This window comes from Balaenoptera borealis (assembly GCF_965194805.1).
Source record: "Balaenoptera borealis genome assembly, chromosome: 18".
Lineage (NCBI taxonomy): Eukaryota > Metazoa > Chordata > Mammalia > Artiodactyla > Balaenopteridae > Balaenoptera > Balaenoptera borealis.
The window spans coordinates 51,341,459-51,360,004 of NC_138877.1; the positions used below are offsets into that span (position 1 = coordinate 51,341,459).

Below are 18,546 nucleotides of genomic sequence, written 5' to 3' on the forward strand. Positions count from 1 at the left end.
CTCTCATATGTCTCTGTTACTATGTATTATTACTTGGAAAATGTCAAGGCAAATGCCATGTAAATAAATAAAATGCTCCAGACGCTTTAGCTCTCACTGCTAAGCAGTGGGGGAAAGAGCAAATGTTTAAGTTTTAAGAGATAGACTTAATGAAATGCTGCCATTTTCCATAGTGTGGGAGAAGAAGCATATTCTCCTCAAGCATGTGTAATTTGGCACTGAGGATTAATAAAATATTATTGAGTCTGGTTTTGTTTTCTGTTTGTTGTTATTTGGTTTTATCACAGCCTGGCAGTCTCAGTTCTATTGAATTTAGTGTATATATTCAGCTATCAAGTAACAAAATTAATCTATTGAAAGGATTTTTATCTTTTATTAGGAGAGGCTAGGCAAAGCTGTTTCATTTTCCATTACTCTGGGGACTCATTTTTGGTTAATCTCTTTCTGATTTCCCCAATCATGTGGAGAATCAGTAAAATCCAGTGAGATTCACCTTCCTCTAAACTCCACATGAGGGAACTCAGTTACTTTCAGACAGGGTGAATCTCCTCCCATGTACTCTCTTTAGGGTAGGGTATGGGGAGCTTCAATCTATTTATATCTTCTGGGCAGCTGAGGGCTGACATGTAAATGTGGAGATTGTCAACACAAAGAACACAGTGTAATTATTTGGAGAAAATTACAGAGTGCACTTTTTCCCCCCAGAAGGGTTGAGAATTGAGTGTGCTGGTGAAATGAACATCTTTGACAATAGAGACTCACCACACTCTCCCTAATGCTACCCGTAGACTGTCATAGTACTTGCTGTACATGGATTACAATCTTCACACAATTAATACCCTAGACCTTCGAAGACACCGTTCTAGTCACATACTACGTGATAGCTACTCACCAAAGATGGCCTCTAACAAACCATGCCTCCCAATATTCAAGATCTTGTACTGCCCTCTTCACATTGAAGCTGAGCTGATCCTGTGACTTGCTTGCCCAATAGAATGGGGTAGAAGTGACAATGAGTTTGCATTTCCGAAAGCCTGAGCGGTCACGTAACAGGTCATATCGTTCTGAAGGAGAGACCTCGTGAAGATACTATATAGGAAGGATATGAAGAGAAGGCACTCTGAGTCTGTATGGAAATAGAGATAGAGACCAAGAAAGATAGAGAGTGAGAGGGAGAGAGAGACAGAGCGAGAGGAAGAAATCCAGCTGCCCCAGTATCCCACCTAAGCCTAGCTATCCCTGCCAAGGTGCCAGGCACATGAATGAAGCCATTTTGGACATTCCATCTTTGAAACTGAATATGCAGCCACTATTTGACAGAAGTTGCCTGAGAAGCTACAAGCAAGACCAGCAGAAGAACTCATTTGACCAAAGTTACCAAGTAACTTAGAAAAAATGCTGCGATTAGAACTCACATCTCTGGATTTCAGTTAAGACGTCTGTTCATTTTACTATGCTGAGTTACTTTAAATACATGAACACTTAAAACATCTCTGTGACCCAGGAATTTCACTTTTGAGAATGTATCATTAGGAAATAAAGAAAAAACATTGTCTAAAGATGTTCATCACGTATTATTTATAATAACAATTGGAAACAAAGTGTAAGTCAAAATATAGAGGCACAGTTAAGAAATTTGTCTACACTTAAATAACATGTGGCTATTAAAAGTGATGCCTTTGAATAGCATGAAAAACACATGATATAATGTTAAGTGAAAAAAGTTGGAGCACAACGAAAGCAGGACACAAAATGCTTTATGTAAGATCCTTAAAATTAGTACTTTTTTTTCCCAAAGACTAGACAGAGAAAGCATATTGAAAAGATATCACCAAAAAATTAACCATAATTAATAGGAAGTAGTAAGACTAAAGGATACATTTTCAGCCATTTTTCCTGTATTATTTCCATATTTTCATAAATATATTGGAAAAAATAAATGTGTACTGTAGAGTAAAACTCTACTGATTTTAATTTAATGTCTTTTATTTAAAAGACACTTTTGGGGTTTCTATGCCCTTTGAACAATACTTGTCATTTTACAGTCCTTTGCTGACAGAGGAGAGAAGGAATATAGTGTGTGATTTATTGCTTCTCCTATGGGTTCTTAATATGATCCTGATGTCAGCTTAACTTAATTTGTGTTTTTCTTATAAAAGAATGGAACAAAATAAAATTCCATTCTGGTTATTTATATTCTTTGCTTTTTTCCCTCAATTCTACATAATCAGATTGTAAACAGTATTGCAAATACAAAATGTATGTTGTTCGCTATATGAGAAAATGAAAATATTCAATGATTACTTTAACTTGGTATTCCTCTTCCTATTTTCCATATCCAGTTTATAAACTTAGAATGGATTAGTTCAAAAAACAAAACTGCCTGTCTCCCTAGAGAAGAAGTTACTGCTGTTGAAAGTTGGTACTAGCCTCTTATTCATTAACTAATTTACAGGTGAGTTGTTCACTCAAATGCCTACACAACAAACCTATTCTCAAATTATTTATTTTTATCGCTAAAATTTTATAGTTGGTATGACATATTGGAGAATAAAATATCAAAATTAAAGCTATTTTTATTTGTTAGCAACTATTTTAACATGTGAAATCTGATTAACATTTGAAAAATCTAATTTAGATGTTCTAAATCAACTTTTAAATATGGATTCTCAAGTCCCCATCTTTATCGCTGTTGCTTACACTTTTAATTTCCCCAGTGCCTGGCTGTAACCCAGAACAGGTTTAAATACAGTGCAAATATCTGAAAAGGCTGATAATTTGAATCATAATACTTCGGTGTAATAAGTAAAACAGGGAAGAAATACCTCTTAGGCAGGAAAGATAGGTCCGGGCCCAAGGACAGTCTCCTGCATATGCATTAGGCAGAAGGCAAAGCCACCTCCTTGTTTTGCACTTAATGAGGTCATGAGGCATGGAGGAATGGCATCTAAAACAGAAACTTTGTAGCATCTGAGGAATGGCATATGAAACAGAAACTATAGCATCTGAGCAAGAAACTCTTGACCGTGAAAACTATGGAGCATGCGCTTTGAGGTAGGAGATAGATAGGCTTTGGGTTGACCTGCTGCAACCCGTTTCACGCGGACTTGGAGATAAACTACTGTTGGACTATGAGCCCTGATTGGGTGAAAGACAAAGCACCGCCCTCCCCGCCCCGCCCAGCCCAGCCCCGCAGCTCCGTCATTTTTGTGGTCAAGGAGATTTCCCAGCCCAACACATGCGCAGAGGGGGTCTCAAGTTATCCTCTAGTAACCTTGGCCACATTGTAATATCCTTATAATATCATTAGCATTGCCGTTTTGACCTCCTCCCTCACACACCCCCTGTGGTTTTCACTTAGGTATTCATGGAAAAGATCAAAAAAGGAGCTTGGTGGAAGCCCAGATAAGGAATTGCAGATGACACGATTATAGGGGAAGGAAAAGGGGAGTCACCCTCATCTAAACCCCAGAAGATTAACCCCGTATTAACAACCTAACTGCCCCTATTACACACTCTTCACTCACAAGAATGCCCACACTCTTTTTCTCCAAGTGTGTAACTCCTGCTTCTGGCCAAAATAAACTGCTTCTTTGTGTGCTTTCCCACACTTACTGTGCTTCTGATAAACTCTGTGCCTGCTTTGCAATCTCGGTCTCTTTGGGGAATTCTTCCTTCAAAGAAGACAAGGACTGAGGTCCTTCTCGCTACCGAAAACACCTCCACTCATCTCCAGTGAAACAAAATTCATTGAATTTATGTATTTTATTAACTTTCTGTGTCACCAAAACTGGCAGGTGTGTTTTTCTCCCTGACTTTTAGGATCATAGCTATCATGGATGATTGAAGTTGCTGGATACTTTCTCCTTTAGATAAATAAGGAAAAACACATAGTTTGGAAAAAGTGAACAAGTCTATATAAGCCAGCATAATTATCTATAGTAGCTTATTTTATTTTATTTATTTATTTTTTTAACCTGGAGAGTGTTTATTCTTTTTTTTTTAACATCTTTATTGGAGTATAATTGCTTTACAATGGTGTGTTAGTTTCTGCTGTATAACAAAGTGAATCAGCTATACGTATACATATATCCCCATATCCCCTCCCTCTTGCGTCTCCCTCCCACCCTCCCTATCCCATCCCTCTAGGTGGTCACAAAGCACGGAGCTTTTAAAGGTTACAGGCACTATTCTCAAGGTTACTGACTAGTGAGAGAAAGATATGTAAATACACTGCCCCCCAAAAAGTTATTACAATATTATGATAATCTGTGATAACTACTGTATTCAGATATGTTCAAATTAGTGGTTACATGTGTAAAAAATTAATAAACAAAAACCTCAATTAAATAGAGTTGGGAAACCAGAAGCTCTCATGCCCTGCTACGATAGCAGAGCCCAACAGGAAGAAGAAAGACTCCCCTTCTTTACTGGCAAGGACTCACCCAATGAAAAGCCCTGGAATCATTGTTTACTATGGCTCTCCCAACTTTATTTTCCTCTGTAAAAGCATTCTCCTTCCCTTGCGGTGCAGGGAAAAAAGCATGTGACCGCCATGGTTGCAGATTCTGAATTGCAATTCCTTGCTGAATAAGGAATAAACCCATTTTTACTGGAGAAATAACTGGCATTCTATTTGTTTTAGGTCAACACAGGGATACAAAGTATATCAGCATATGTCATTAAAGCATTCAAGAATAGAAAAAAAAATCTCATTGTTATAGAACACATAAACACATTTTGAGTTTGAAACGAGTGCAAACACTATAATCTGCGTCATCAGTTGTTAATCTTATTCCTAAATATAATCTAATCTTTCAGAATAAGTTTGTTTCCATTAGTAACTTATAATGCATGAGATTTCATCTTTAGATGACTTCAAGTTTGAGCTGTAGCCTGAAAAATTATATGATGAGGAAATTAAATATACTTTATTTTAAATAATTTATACCTTAGATTTATTCTGTGTAGTCTACCTTGAGTCTGCATACTACTACATATACATATATAATAACAGTTATTTATCAAAGTAGATATCTGCTAGAAGTTGTAGATTGGACATGATACTCAGACAATTTCTGGTGCCTGTCCAGTTCTTATTTCCTCCAGGAGAACTGTCATCCACACAGGGGTGTGCCCCTGAAGACAGATTTTAAAAATATGTGACTCTATCCCTCACTACAGATGACTGGATTATAGGGAAACACGTGCTCAGCTGGGCCAATTATACTCTCTCCCCCCTGATTTTGGAGTTGGAACACAGCAATCTGGGCCAACTGTGCATGCCAGACATTGAAGGACATGCAAACTTAGTGTTCTGGGGCCGAAGCTAAGGCAGCCATAGGGCAATTACTTTGCGGCAACATGAACTGAGAGATAAGCAGAGAGAACTGATCTTCAGCACGAAGCAGGATAACTAGAGACAATGGGAAAAAGCTAGATTTTCAGTTCTGGAGAACTGCTCTGTCTCAGAGGTTACACTGAGTCTTTATAGTATTTTCCACTCTTTTTCTTAACTTACTATGCGAATCTCTGTTTCTTGCCACCAAAAAAGCTTTGCCTAAGTCAACAGCCTTTTTCTAATTTATAGTAATGTGTAAGTGCCAGTTTTGCCAGTGGTATTCCGTAGGAGACACTAAGCTCTTTGGTTGTATGCTTTGAAGGACAGGGCCCTTATCTTACCAGTTCTTCATAGGTCATAGCACAGTGCATAATATAGAGTAAGTGCTCCCCCAAGCTGTGCTTAATTAAATGAACAAGGGGTGCCTAAATGAAAATTTGGTATATCTGCACCACCCATTTTGTGATTTGCCCAGTTATTCTTGATACCAGTGGATTGTTTTCATATTTTTTTACTTGTTTCTTTACATTTGTAGACTGTACAATTGACTTGTGCCAGCCTAGCTCTAAAGTGTTTATGTCATTAAATCACACATGAGGGGGAGCCTGTGTTCTCATTTAACTTTCAATCCAGACATTTATAAGGGTTCTGAAAAACAAAGAACCCTCTAGGCTACTGTAATGTTCATGGCCTTTTCCTACCTTGCAAGTTTTCATAGATACCTTATTTGGAGTTTGTTATAGGTCAGATGAACTGAATGGATGAGATTTTCTTTCTCTCAGAGTAAGAGGCCATTATCTTCCATAGAGGATTCAGTCAGTAACAACCAGAATGCCCCCTCCCCTTTCCTTTTTAGTTGAATAAATCACGGTCATGACAGTTCATCCATTTTTACTTTGATCCTGATCTTCATTGAATCATACTGTACTGTTTTCCATAAATAGTGATTTTTCTGCACCTAGGGGTGGAAATAGTGGCCATAGGGAAGGGGAGGGAAGTAGACAAGGTCAAGGCAAGAGGGGATAGTATTGAATTTTACTTCTTGAAATATAAAGAATTGCTGGAGAAGAGCAATGGAGATTAATGGAGGGACACTTTGCAATTAAGAAATCAATTTTTTTTCACTTTTTCTCTGCTCTCAAACAGTTATTGTAATCATCTATCTTTATCCATTGATATGTTTGCTAAGCAGGCATTAACGTTGATATATCAATGTTAGACAAGATGAAAGTTGTCTGCTAACTTGTGTTTAATGAGTTCTGAGTCATTTTTTTCATGAAAACCACAAAATCAAAGACAAAATTCTGGAGCTGGAAGAGCTTCAGGAATTACATCATAATTATTCATTTTGTCATGAATATTAATATTTGTTTCAATTCCATCTTATTCAAACATTTCATTTCATTTTGTACATGAGAAATACAAGGCTTCATGATGAAATAACATTAATTGAAAGTTAGTGGCTAAACCCAGATCTTCTGACTCAATGCCTTCCCCGGTACATGACAATAACATTTCCTCAGATTTTTTGATGTTTATTGGTGATGACTAGTATACATATTTCTATGTTTACCTGAGTGTATAACATTAAATATCCTTCAGTCTTGGAATTTGTTCCTCTAGGGATGAATTCATTGCTCTGAAATCAATCTATAAATTAATTCTGCTAGTTGGCATATTCATACATAATGGGTACTTACTCTGGTTTCTAGAAGAAGAAATCTGGTTGAAAAATAATTTTGTGAAGGTTGAATCATGTATGATTAGAGAATTTTGCATGTACTCTTCCTTTCCTGCTTTCTGTCATTATAAGTAAGTTTTCTTGGTTAAAGAAAAATAAGTGAGAATAAATATTTAGAAAAAAGTCTGACCTAACTTAAACTTCAAAGTTTATTTATTTCAAAGATATGAATTTGACATTCATTCTAGGCAAAATCTTGACTGGATGTTTAAAGGACTATGAAAATTTAAGGAATAACTACTAGGATATCACATGAATTTCCTAAGACATTTGGAAGAAGTCACATCCAGCTAAACTCATGTCCCTCTTCCATGGGCTTACCTTATTGAATTGTCAAGAGTATATAACAGGCAGATGACAAACACTCAGAGGCATTTGCAAAGCATTTGATAAGTTTTCTTATGAGATTTTAGTGAAAGAGATTGGAAACTATGGACTAGATTTAAAACAATTAAATAGATTTGAAAAGAGTTGACTAATTTTATTCAAAATTGTTCAAGTAATAATAATGTTGTAGCTATCATTTACTGAGCACTTACTATGTGCCAGGCATTGTATAAATATATCTGTTATCTCATTTAATATTTAATGTGATATTTAATGTAACCTACAAGAGATATATTCTGATTTTACAGACGAGGAAACTGCAGGTTAGGGAGTAAGTAAACTTTTCCAAAGTTACTCAACAAGCAAAAAGGGATGCCAATATATGAACATAAGTTGTTTGACTCCAAGACCTTACTCCTTACTACTAGATTAACATAATATTAGTGGAAGAGCCTAGTTTAGTTAAGTAGAATTATCCTCCTTGAAATATGGAGGGCATACCCCAGTGATGTAATTATAATATCATATCATTTTACTGATATTAAACTATAAATCATTTATTTTTATTTCTTATAGTTTTGCTTGATTTATTCCATTAATAACATTTTATTGGGCACATAGGCTTTGAATGACAGAATCAGGATCTAGAATGATATTGAAAATTGGTATTATGAAGTTGAAATGAACAAGATACAATTTAACAAACATAAATGTAAGAACTACTGGCTCTTGGGTCCAAGAAAGCAAAGTAAGAACGCCTGAGAGAAACAATGTATATGGCTTAGCATATGTGAGACTCTGATTCATAAATAAAAATATATATTTGTTTTTTGTCCCTGGCACAGAGCTCCTAAAACCCTTGGAATTTCTTAAGCAGTGACAGCAATCAAGGTGTCTTTTGTTATGTTAACGAGGTAACTTTGGTAAGCTCCTAGGTAACCTATGGAGGGGCGAGATGGTTGCCAGGAGAACCAAGCAAGTGATTAGAGGGTTGGAACTTTCAATCCTATTCTGAATTCCTGGGAGGGAGAGAGGTTGGAGATTGAATCAATTGCCAATGGCCAGTGATTTAATCAATCATGCCTATGTAATGATACCTTCATAAAACCTCAAAAGAATGGAGTCCGTAGAGCTTCCAACTGGTGAACATGCAGAGATTCTGGGAGAGTAGACTTCTGGGAGAGGGCATGGAGACATAGCCCCACTTCTTACATACCTTGCCCTATGCATCTTTTCCATCTGGCTGTTCTGCAGTGATAGCCAATAAACTGGTGATCTAGTAAGTAGTGTTTTTTCTGAGTTCTGTGAGTCACTTTAGCAATTAATTCAAGATGAAGAGGGGGTTGTGGGAACCTCTGATTTACAGCCAGTCAGAAGCCGGAAGTGGGGGCAGTCTTGTGGGACTGAGTCCTTACCCTGTGAGACCTGAGGCTATCTCCAGGTAGATAGTGTCAGAATTAATTACTTGGTCAGAGCTAATGGCTTGATGGTGTGGAAAAAAAACCACACACACACACTGGAGCATGTGTGAAAAAGACTTTGGGGTTTTGGTTTATAGTCAGCTCCAAGAGAGGCAACGCTTTGATGTGGGAGCTCAGAGAACTTCTGTGATCACAAGAGTATTAATAGAGGGACTTCCCTGGTGGCGCAGTGGTTAAGAATCCGCCTGCCAATGCAGGGGACACGGGTTCGATCCCTGGTTTGGGAAGATCCCACATGCCGAGGAGCAACTAAGCCTGAGCGCCACGAGAACCACAACTACTGAGCCCACGTGCCACAACTACTGAAGCCCACGCGCCTACAGCCCATGCTCTGCAACAAGAGAAGCCACTGCCATGAGAAGCCCATGCAATGCAACGAAGAGTAGCCCCCGGTCACCACAACTAGAGAAAGTCCGCGCACAACAACGAACACCCAACGCAGCCAAAAATAAATTAAAAAACAAAACCAAACCAAAAAAACCCCAAGAGTATTTATAGAACAATGAAGGGGGCAGTGCCAGACTGTCTTCCACTGATTGCATTGAACACCTCTGGAATTTTTAGTTCTAGGTGCTATAAAGCATATGGATATGTGTGCATATGAAATTGCTAAAAGGGCTGAAATCCTGTCATAGAGAAAATAAATGAGGAATGTTTTGGTGGGGGAGAATAGCATTATAGCTATCTTTAAATATTAAGAGATCTTCCAAGTGGAATGTGGCCAGATACTGGTATACTAAGGAGAAGGTTTGGGCCTACGGATGATAACAAAAACAGTTTTTTGTTTTAACAGGAGGAAGACATTTTTGATGGTGCCATTTCAAGATGGCATGGGCTGCCCCATTAGGAGGTGGATATTTAGCCGTAGAGGCATTCAAGCAGACACAAAACAGCAAATGTCAGAATTTTGATCAACAAATACAAATTGCCTCCTTCCTAAGAGAACTCTAAATTATGTGGTAAGTCTATAACTTCGGATACAGAGGGTTGAAGATGCCAAATAATGTTACAGATAGTCTCAAAGGCAGACCTACTTCTATTGGTATTTCTATGCTGTTCAACCTACTTAATTTGCTGGTGCAAAATATTTTGCATATTTGAAAATAGGGCTTTACAGATATTTGCCCAGAATAACTGTGGCTTGCTCTAATAAAGAGTTCCTAGACTTTATAGAAATTTAATAGAGAAAACAAAGTAGTCAATCTGGTAAAAAACATATCGAAAAATATGGCTGTGTGCCATATATCATATGATATTACTTATATGTGGAATCTAAAAAATGATACAAATGAACTTATTTACAAAACAGAAACAGACTCACAGACATAGAAAACAAACTTGTGGTTACCAAAGGGGATGGGGGGAGATAAATTAGGAGTTTGGGATTAACATATAAACACTACCACATATAAAATACGTAAACAACAAGGACATACTGTAGAGCACAGGGAACTATACTCAATATCTTGTAATACCTATAATGGAAAAGAATCTAAAAGAGAATATCCTATCTATTTATCTACCTACCTATCTATCTGAGTCACTTTGTTGTACACTTGAAACTAACACAACATTGTAAATTAACTATACTTCAATTTAAAAAATCATTAAAAAAAAAAGAAAAATATGGACTTCCTTGGTGGCGCAGTGGTTAAGAATCCGCCTGCCAATGCAGGGGACACGGGTTCGAGCCCTGGTCCGGGAAGATCCCACATGCCACGGAGCAACTAAGCCCATGCACCACAACTACTGAGCCTGTGCTCTAGAGCCTGTGAGCCACAACTACTGAGCCCACGTGCCACAGCTACTGAATCCCGCACACCTAGAGCCTGTGCTCCGCAACAAGAGAAGCCACCGCAATGAGAAGCCTGTGCACACAACGAAGAGTAGCCCCTGCTCACCGCAACTAGAGAAAGCCCGCGTGCAGCAACAAAGACCCAATGCAGCCAAAAATAAATAAATTAATTAATTAAATTAAAGAAAAATATGACTATGCTCCACATCTCTCCCAGTCCCAGTCTGGTCCCTTCTTCTTATTAATTTATTTTTGTTTGTTTAATTAAAACGAATTAGAATCAGTAAACAGCATTTGCACAGGAACTTCTGGGAATCATAGTTGTCCTTCTTTTTATTTATTAGACAGTCATATAACCTGCGGTGTATCCATCTGCTAAAAGTCATCTTTTCATGGTGTTTTGAATCAGAGAATGGTTGCTCTCCACTGCGGTTTGATCCTCCTCTTCAGGGAGCACACATTACAGTCATGCTTTATTTAAGAGAAAAAGTATCAAAAAGCGGTTTGTCTTGTGACTTTTTGACTTCTCCTCATCCCCTTCCAGCCACAATCTTCTCCCTCCTTCCAGACTCTGGGACTTGAATGTATAATTGCAGCCCGTTGTCTGCAACGTAATTATAGCCTCATTGACTTGCTGCACAGCAGGATGACAAGAGTGCTGGCTGTCAGACAGGGTCAGAGGTCAGCCATTACCCCACGGACTGCAGGCAGCAACCTCATCAGGATTCTCGGGAAGCCTCCTCTCAGCCGTGGGACGGGTCCGCAGCTGCCTGTGTGCCTCAGCAGATGACTCTTTGCATGAAAACACGGACTGTTTTCAAGACACAACATTCCAAGATGCCATTTGATTTCTTGTTTTCTTATTAAAGACATAACAACCATTCTGAAGTGAAAGAAGCTATTTTCTTGTGCTTTCCATATAAATTTCAAGCGGAATCTGTACATAGCCAGCATTAAAATATTACATCTATTTTCCTTCATACAGTTAAGATTTTTAAATAATATTTAAAAAGAAAGTTAAATCAGGAGGCTACATTAGGATGGAAACTGCTATGTACTAAATAGGAAAATAACTTGGACACAAACAAATGGATTGTATTCAGACTGAAAATCCTATAGATCCTGTAAATAAAGGATCATAAAATCATGATGTAAGAAAATAAAAAGCACATCGTATGTCAGTTAACCTAATCTTACAGGTGATGAAAGAATATTCGTTAAACAACATTTCTTACGTTTCATCTAGTCTGGATTTAAGTCTCTGATGGGATGCAAACTCAGATATATTTTTAGAGAAGGAATGTTTTAATATTACTGAAAGATCGTTCAATCCCATTTTCAAATATTTGAAATATTTCACATAACTGATATTTTCAAAACTTTAAACAGACATACTGATCTAACTCATGGTAATTTCAATGAATAATTCTGCCAGAAAATATAACTGAGAATTTGCTCATCGAGTTTTCAGATAATACTAAACTAAGTGACAATGTTAATGTCTGAGAAGCCAGGATAAAATATAACATGACCTTGAAAAAAGTGTTTAATCTAAAAAAGAGGACATTTAGTAAGGTGGATGGGGGACAATAAAGTTTAAACACAAACATAATGGGGGTGGGGAAATAACCCAGTAAATTTTGTTGTTAATGCACTAAATAAGAGGTGTGAATAAAATACTTTTATGAAACACGCTGATGTGATATCAGGATTGAGTAAATGTGTTAGACATCAGGAAGCATTCCTACTATTCTATTTTTACAAAAAGAGACTATTGTATTTCATTTCTATGACTTCATTATATTATTCATGTCAGGGAGCTGTAGTGACCTCATTTAGTCAGAGTTTAGAGCAGCATTTTAAACCTTAGAAAGTCAGCAGGTCATCAGAGAAAAGTCATTTGTAGGTTTACCAGGCTGAGGTGCAAACACAGAAATCAGGATGTGGTATAACACTGAGTAAGCAAACAGGAAGTGAGAGCAGTAAGAAACCTAAGGCAGGCTGAGTTAGATGGCCGCGGCAGGGTCAGAGACAGAGGAAATGAGAATCAGGCTGTCAAACCAGAGGTGTGAGCACCAGGGGTCACAGTGAGTGTGTGGGAAGCCCCAGTCCAGTTCTCTGCCTGCAACAGGGGTGTATGAGACACAGACAATTCCAAAGATCTGGTTGTACGACCTCCTTCACCTGATCCTTCTGGTTAATGCTAAGAGAACTACCACCATTACATATCTCCATCGTAACAAGAAAAGTCTCCTTTATGAAGGCTTACTATGTGCCAGGACATAGGATAGGGATTCATTTATTCATTCATTCCTTTATTCTATAAATATGTATTGAGCCTAGAATGTGCCTGGTACTGTGATAGTATTAGGATACAATGGTGAGTAAAACAACATGGTCCTCAATCTCATAGCAAGGGTGAGACAGATATTAATCATATGGTGTCTATAACCTAAATAAATATAAATATACATATAATTAAAAGATGTGATAAGTGCTATTAACAATAGAAAAGGACACCTAGGAGACCTGGGGCCCTGACTTGCTCTGAGAAAGTGTTGCAATTGGAATGATGAGTGGAAAGAGCTAGAGAAAGAGGAGAGAATGGGTACTCTGGACAGAGAACAGTTCTTGGAGGATGTGAGAGCCAGTGAGGTATCAGGAAGAATTCCACAAAGAAGACTGGGGATGTGGAAAGAGGCCAGATCACACAGGACCTAGCAGAGTATCTCAAGGAATGACAGGAAACTGTTGAAGGCTTTCAAGTACTGATATAACATGATCTAATTTTTCTTATGATAACCCTGGCTACAGTGTGAAGAATGGGCTGGAACGAATATGCAAACTAGTTAAGGAGTCAGTGGCCTGGCTCATCATGAGAAAGAGAGGGAATAATAATTTACGCAGTGCTCGCAACCTAGTAGGATCCGCATTTTACAGAGGAATAATAGAGGCTTGGAGAGGTTCATTTCCAAAGTCACTCACTTACAGTGGGAGAGATTAACTCTTTCATGTTTAATCTTTCTAGTTACGTAACTCATTGAAGCAAGATTCATACAAATGTAGAATTGGAATGGGAACTTAGATCCTATGTAAATTAATTCATTGATTCATTCAAAAATTTGTTGAGTGGCTGTTCTAGACACATATTGAAAAAGTCCCTCTTCTAATAAAGCTTTTTAGTGGATGAAAATGGTAATGGATTAACAAACTAGCTACCTAAATGTCAGTGATACAGTGATAGCAATAAAACAAGGTCATGTGATAGGCAATGATGGAATGGTTCCTTTTGTTCAGTGGTAGTGAGAAAGGCTTCCTAAAACCAGAAAATGAAGTCAGCGTGAAAGAGGGCAACAGAAAGAGCCTTTCAGGCAGAGGGGATTGCTGAGACAAAGACCATGAGATGGGGACAAGCATGACATATTTGAGGGACAAAAAGAACCTCAGGGTGGACTTCCCTGGTGGCGCAGTGGTTAAGAATCCGCCTGCCAATGCAGGGGACAAGGGTTTGAGCCCTGGTCCGGGAAAATCCCACATGCCACGGAACAACTAACCCCGTGCGCCACAACTACTGAGCCTGCGCTCTAGAGCCCGCGAGCCACAACTACTGAGCCCATGTGCCACAACTACTGAAGCCCATGCACTCTAGGGCCCGTGCTCCGCAACAAAGAGAAGCCACTGCAATGGGAAGCCCGCGCACTGCAACAAAGCATAGCCCCCTCTCGCCACAACTAGAGAGAGCCCGCGCGCAGCAGCGAAGACCCAACACAGCCAAAAATAAGTAAATAAATATATTAAAAAAAAAAAAAAAAAAAGAACCTCAGGGTGGCTAGAGTATCAGGGAGAGTGGCACAGGATGTTTGAAGAGATCATCGGGGTCCAGGTTCCAAAGGACCTTGTAAGTGTGGGGTTTAGATTTTATTCCGATTGAATGAGAAGCTTTGGTAAGGTTATTAAAGAAAACAAGGTAAAGAAGACAGGATATGATTCCAGTTTTAAATGATCACTGCAGCTGCCATGAGGAGGGTAGATTGTAGGGGGCAACACTGGATGCTGGGAATGTCATCAGGAAGCTGCCTCACACGCCTCCCAGGTAAGAGATGATGGGGGCACTGACTAGGTGGCAGAGCAGTGGAATTGGAAACAAGCGAATGTTTGAAGACTTCATTATTATGGAAAATTTCAAATAGATACAAAATTAGAGAAAATGGTAAAGTAAAATCTGATATATCCATGACTCACAGTTAACCATTATCAACTCATTGCCAATTTTGTTTCTTCTATACCTCATCAACTTCTTTAGATTTTCTTGCAGCAAACAGTATGCCATTTCATTCATAAATATTACAATATGAATCTCCAGTAGACAAGGGTTTATATTTTGAACAGAATACTAATTTATACCTAAAAGTGAACAATAATTAATTCCTAATGTTATCAAATGTCCCTATCAGTGTTCAAATTTCTTTGTCTTATGAATTTTTTTTCAAAGTTTGTTTGAGTCAAGGTCCTCACGTTCATATAGTGCATTTGGTAGATGTGTCTTTTCTCTCTCTCTCTCTCTCTGTCTCCCTCCCTCTCTCTCTCTCTCTCTTAGAAAACTAATATGCCTATGCTATGCTGGGCACTGTGACAGACTGCTACAAGGTATGCAACGATAACTGTGCATGAATCCTGCTTTCAGGGTGTAGGCCTAGGATGGTTCAGTCATTCATTTACGGAAACAGAGGAGGTGGAACTAGATTGTGTCTTAAGAGTCCAACCAGCTCTTCTCTTCTGTGTGGCAACAAGCAGCCACAGACCTCGTTCTTTCTTCTGTTCTTCCCCTTCACTGAAACAACACGCACTTGGAAGTTACATGATGAACTGACACACAGCACTTCAACTTGTCTGTATTGATATAGAATCATTGACTTAAGCTGGAATGTTGTAAGATGAACAATATTAACATTTGCTCAAAATCGTTATTTTAAGAAGTATCCAAAATCTACTAAAAGCACAGAATAAGTACACTATCATCCAGATACAGTATTCTGGTGTTCTCTTCTCAATGTACAAATATGAACGTGAGCGGATGGTGGGCCACAAGGTAGAGACAACCTGAGTCCCTGTATCATGACATGGAAGATTGCAGGCTGATCAGGGACACCTACAGTGGACTATTAAGTGTCAAATAAATTTCACTGTGTTAAACTAAGAAGTGTGTGTGTGTATGTGTGTGTGTGTAAAAAATAAATGGTAACAATTCTGCAAACTTTGATCTTTATAGTCTGAAAGTTTCACATATCTGATCAAAATCCTCTTATAGGACATCAAGATGTCACTAGTACTTCAAATCCATGTTATAAAAAGAAAACATATAAAAATTACATGCAACTTGGCTTTTTATTTTGCAGAAATAAAGTATATCTTTACTTATAACGTGTCATTTTCAGATCACTCTTTGCACCCCTTTATTTTGTTATAAAAATAGTAACGATATAATTTTTAGCTCTAAGTAAAGAATTTCCAAGTTTATTAAGCAGTTTTTATTTGTTGTTGACCCCATAACACATAGCTAAATTTCCATCCACTTTAATAATTACTTGATCCCCCAAAACAAACATGATGTAACAAGTATAAACAAAATCTGTGGTCAACAGGTAATATTTTCTCTTTTAATAATTAATTGAAAGTAAATCAATAAGCAAACTCACTTAAATGTAAAAAATAATTTTCTTTAATTATACAGTAATGGATATTATGAAAGGTTATAAGTAAACTCTGTAATAAATATTTAATAGTAAACTAACCTAAAATGAAATGTTTTCTTACTAAAGGCCACCTCTTTCCCATATACCGCACAAAAATATTGAATGACTTAAAAAACTTTTACAAGAATTCACAAGATTATATACATATGTTTTAAAACTTTATTTTATTGAAGTATAGTTGATTTACAATATTGTGTTAGTTTCAGGTATATAGCAAAGTCATTCAAATATATACATATACATTCTTTTTCACATTCATTTCCATTATGATTTATTACAGGATACTGAATATAGCATAAAATTGTATATTATTGTAAAAGGAATTTAAGAATCAGGAAAAGTGAGGTATGATGGTCTGATAAATTCAAATATACTTTATTAGATAAGCATGTTAATGATAAGAATTGATAATAACAATGTGATACTATTATTTGCTTTTCCTTTGGGTTTTATTTCCTGATAGATTGAGCCTTCTCTGAAAGGGTAGGTATCACCTTAACATGATTTCGTTTTGATTTCTCCAGGCTGGTCTGCCAGACTCACTCTCTCCTTTGTCCCCTCCTCCCCTCCGTCCATATTTGATGAGAACCGACTATGGGTCAGGCGCTGTTCAAAGCTCAGGCACTGTACTGTGAACACGATCCCTGACCACAAAGAACATTAGGTCTAGTGAGTAAAACAGACAAGTAGCAACTTAAGTGACATTTATAATGCGGGGCGCTGTACACTAAGATAGAGAGCAAAAAGGATGATAAGGAAACAGATGGCAGACGCAGCCAACCCAGACTGAGGAGGTGAGAAAGCCTCTCCAAAAACCTGTCTATGTCGGAGCCCCAGTGCTGCTGAACAGCTGGCCAAGCAGAGTTCAGGAAGTTTTCCAGACGAGAGTACAGCAGGGGTTGCAGGTACAGTGCAGGGCATTGGAGCTGGAGCTGTAAGCACAAGCCAGGTACCTTATAAGTCATGGACCTTACATGCCTTGTTAAGAACTTTAGACTTCATCCTAGGAGCAATGGGGAGCTAAGAAAGGATTTTAAGCAGGAAAGCAACACATTTGGTTTGTGTGGTAGGAAGGTGACTCCTGCTGTATGTAGGGAAAGTGGAGGTGGGCTGTCCCATTACCAGTGGTGGAAGGAATCCAGGAAGACATACTGATGGCCAAGCTAGGGTATTGGCTGTGGATGTGGAAGAAGTGGAGAGATTCTAGAGACATAAAAAGGGCGTCAATTGGATTTTGTGACTTTAGAAAAAAGAGGTGGCAGTCGAAGTCTTTTTGTATTATACTCTATAATCACATATTTTAAGACTGAGTGGGTTTCTATTCCACTCTTTTGAGACCAGGCCCTTTTTTTCATGCTAGCCCCTCATCTGATCCCAAACTGGGGGTTCTAGTCCTATCTGTGACCTACATGTAAAGAGAAAAGTCATCCAAGCCTCTTGGTGCTGTCCCACGTCTAATCTCCCTCTTCCATCTATGGGCCAGAGCAGCCCAAGTTTGCATTTCAAATATGTTTGTTTTAGTGTATGATTGTTCCTCATTCTTGTTATGTATTACGAGTTTAAAAGTTACTCATGATGACCTAGAGGGGTGGGATAGGGAGGGTGGGAGGGAGGCTCAAGAGGGAGGGGATATGGGGATACATGTATGCATGTGGCGGATTCACTTTGTTGTACAACAGAAACTAACACAGTATTGTGAAGCAATTATACTCCAATAAAGATGCATTAAAAAAATAAAAATAAAAGTTATTCATAATTTGAGATAGCGGATCTTAACGCATCCCAACAGATGAAGGTTTTGTGTAAATCTCTTCCCGCTCCTTTCAGACTCGCGCTGTGTTCTCCAATACTCCGTGTAACAGCAACCACATTTTAATGCAATGACAGCTATGAAAAAATAAAACTATCAGTCACTGTCAGATACTTTATAAATGGAGACAGAGGAGGGGTTCTGTTCTCTGTGTAACAAGGACAGAGGAGAAAGGTCAGTGATATATCATGTGGGTTAGGATTTCCCCTTAAGCAATCTTCTGCTAAGACTTGCTCGCAGTGTGGAAGCTTTTGTCTGCACAAGGACTCTGACGACTGCTCCTCCACTGAAGGCTACA

General features: G+C 38.2%; 1 long non-coding RNA gene across 2 annotated transcripts in view; it reads left to right on the forward strand.

Moving 5' to 3' along the window:
- The window catches only part of LOC309615935, a 58,639-nt gene extending 40,626 nt beyond the window's left edge, over positions 1-18,013 (forward strand). The window contains exons 3-4 of one of the 2 annotated variants that reach the window (XR_014237149.1): positions 9,684-9,849; positions 15,283-18,013. This is a non-coding gene — a long non-coding RNA (uncharacterized lncRNA). Of the gene's footprint in view, positions 1-9,683; positions 9,850-11,229 lie in introns of both variants that reach the window. The other variant, XR_014237150.1, reaches the window with a different exon arrangement.
- Positions 18,014-18,546: the final 533 nt, after the last annotated feature.